The sequence below is a fragment of the Pediculus humanus genome, genomic scaffold, assembly GCF_000006295.1.
Source record: "Pediculus humanus corporis 1103172108251 genomic scaffold, whole genome shotgun sequence".
NCBI classification, from domain to species: Eukaryota; Metazoa; Arthropoda; class Insecta; order Psocodea; family Pediculidae; genus Pediculus; species Pediculus humanus.
Genome location: NW_002987820.1, coordinates 471612 through 475113, shown reverse-complemented (window position 1 = coordinate 475113; position 3502 = coordinate 471612).

Here is a 3502-nt window from a genome sequence, read left to right as displayed (position 1 = left end):
CAGATATTATTTTCCTTGTATATTTTGCTTATGTAAAAAGTTTAAAACAGTAGTTATTGTAGATAAATTATTTGTTGCACTTAAAACTTATAAACTTAAATTTTTCATATTTGACTAAGGTAAATAATAATAATAATAATAATATTGGTAATATTTCAAGATAACGTTTATTTCGTTAAGAGTGTTTGTTAAGAAAATATAACGTAACCAGAAAACAATACAATACTTTTAGTCTACTAGTTTTTCTATTCCAACGAAATTAATACTAACTAATAGGAGGGGGGGGGAATAAGAAAGAAGGAAAGAAAATTATTGATTTTCTTTGATAATGCGACCTCAAACTGTGTACATTCTATACCTAAGAATGTCAATAGTTTACCGTCAAATATTTCACAAGTTTGCCAAACAAATTGTAGTACCATTAATCATGTTGTTTGTTTCATACTTTAGAATTTTATGTTGAATGTTAAGATAGGATATTTGTGGACAGTGTTACTTTATTCTGTCTGCTAAATCAATACAAATTATTATTTGATATAACAAATTTATTACTCAAATTTACAACTTTAAATAAATTTACACACACAGAGAGAGAAAAACACACCGTTAGTAAGTTTATTTAATAAAAACGTTTTTCTTTTGACTTTCCACACATTTCCGGTCTCATAATATTCTTTTTAAGTTTTAAAATAAATGCACAAAACGGTCGGCTAGTGTTCAATTAAAATTTTAACAATTCATAAGTTTTTATTTAAAAATAATTTTTTTTTTTGTTTAAAATTAAAACGTTTCCTACTGGTAAAATAATAATAATAAAAGGGTAGTAAAGGTTTGCTATGAATTGCTTTAAGCATTTTAAATTGCCAGACGTATATAAAAAGGAAGGAAAAGGGACAAAATGGAGTTTAATGAACCCTGTTTAAAAAAAAATTTTTTAAATTACTTTTCCTATCAGTTTTTTTTTACCTTTATTTAAAAATAGAAATTTTTTTTTAAAAGAAAAATTGAAGAATAATAAAGTTATGGTGCCATGTTGAATTTAATTTTTATATTATTGGCCATTTACAAAATGGCATGTTTTTAAATATATATATATATGGGAATGAGTTTTGTTTTTTAAAAAAAAGTTTTATTCCTCATTAAAAATAATTTAATGGAAGTGGTTGTTGTAGTTTTTTTTTTTTTTTTAAATTAAACCTGTTATGTTTTATTTCAACTCTAAAAAGAAAAACTTTTGTTAGTGTTAGAAAATTTTTTTTTTTTAATGCCCATTCGAATTTTTTTTTTTTTAGTCTTTTCATACGTGAATTAATATTTTGGTGTTTGCGTGCAAAATAAAAAAAAAAAAAGAATAAATTTACAGAATAATAAGCTTTTTAAATATTCCATGCGACGTTTTTTTTTTGTTATAGTGTGGGAGTCATTTTTAAAAAATTTTTAAATAAGTTAAATACTTTCAAGTATGTTCTATTGTTATAATTCTAGGTTAATTATTATAAAAAACAAAAAACTTTGAGATAAAAAATGAAACAAAAAACGTGTTTTAAAAACGAAGAAACAAACAACACAACATAATTTTTTTTTTAAGTTTTATACTTTTTTTTTTTTGTTTTTTATATAAAAAAGTTTTTGTTTTGTTACTCTCATTGAATATAAATACCACGTAACCAAATTAATTATTATTATTATTATTATTATTGTGGTTGTTGTTGTTGTTTACATTTCTCGATGATATTTCTTTAAACACTCAATTCATTTTCCATTAAATTTTTTTTTTGTCACATTATTTATAAAGTTGCAAAGAGAGAGAGGATCAATGTTGACGATTTGAATTATTTTGAGTAGTTTAAATAAAATTTATTCAAACAAGTCTAAGAGTATTTGTAATAATAATAATAATAATAATAATAATAATAATAGGATTTTTACTTATTTTTTTTTTTTTTGGTTTTGCGTAACCATCTGTTTTCTGATGGATATAAATTATGAAATCTTATTTTGCAGCACGTACGCATCTGTATACAAGTATTCTGTACGTGCTTTGAAAAAAATTTTTAAAAAGAAAATTATTTAACAAGTTTTTCTAAATGCTTTTTTTTTTTTCGTGAAAAAAAAAGAAAGAAACAAACGTAAATACAAAATTAAAAAAATTTTTAAACATAATTATTATTATTACTCTCCGCTCGTAATTATTAATCGTAACTCGTTTTTAATTAATTAAAATTTATTATATATAATTTTTTTTTTTTTTTTTTAATATCATCATTAAATCACGTGAAATTCTTTAATGCGAAGGTATTTTTAAGTTTATGCCAAATAATTTCAAAAACAAACTAAACGACATGAAAACATAAAAACATAAAATTCAACAATAATAATTTTGTTCAAAAAAAAGTTTTGTATTAGAAAATTACATTAGTAAAAAAAGTAATCATAGAATTTCGTAAATTTTATTATTATCATTATCATTATCATTATTATTTTTTTTTTTATATTACAAAAACTTATTAAAAAAAAAATTAAAATTAAAATTTAATAATAATACAAAATTACTTTACTAAGAATTTTCTACGTTTAATTTCAAAGTTAAAAAAAAAAAAAATTTTTATCAAAGTAAATTTAATATTAATATTAATTTATTATTATTATTAATATTGATAATTAACATTTGAGAGAAAATTTTATAAAAATATAATAATAATAATAATAATAATTTTAAAAGGTTTTTGAACTCAATTATTCCTTTTTTTGGGTGGGGGACGAGGGACGAGGGGCGAGAACGAAAATTTATAAAGAAAAAAAAATAGTTAAAGGTTAATAAATCTTTCTCTTTCTCTCTCTCTCTCTCTCTCTCTCTCTCTCTCGTACGATTTCAAAACAATAGTAAACGCCCTTTTTACCTTTTTTATATATATTATTTAAGCCTGTAGGTATTTCGGACTAGTTCGAATTCATTTATATTTAAAAAAAAAAAAAAAGTGTTTCATCAACTAAAAAAAAGCAACCCGGTTAACTTTTATAATACAGACTTTTTACTCAACCGTGTGAATATATTTTATTTAATAATAAATAAATAAATAAATAATTAAATTTGACCAAGAAATTATTAATAGGTTGTGAATGGTTGAAAGAAGAAGTCCAAGGTTACGGACATTTTTTTTTTTTTTTTAATTTACAACAAATAATTAATAAACTATTAAAAAAAAAAAGGAAACCTTTGGATAGTTTTAACGAATCATTTTTATTAATATATAATAATAATAATAATAATAATAATAATAATAATAAATATTAATTTTCATGTTTTCAAGAATTTAAATAATCGTATAAATAATAATAATAATTTTTTTATTATTGCCACGTGAAGTTTTTTATTGTTTTTTTTTTTTATTTAAATAATTTACTTTATGTGGTAAAAAAAAAAAATACATAAATAGAATTTTTGTTTAAAATAATAATAATTATTTATTTGTTAATTGAATTAATTAAAAAAAAAAAACGA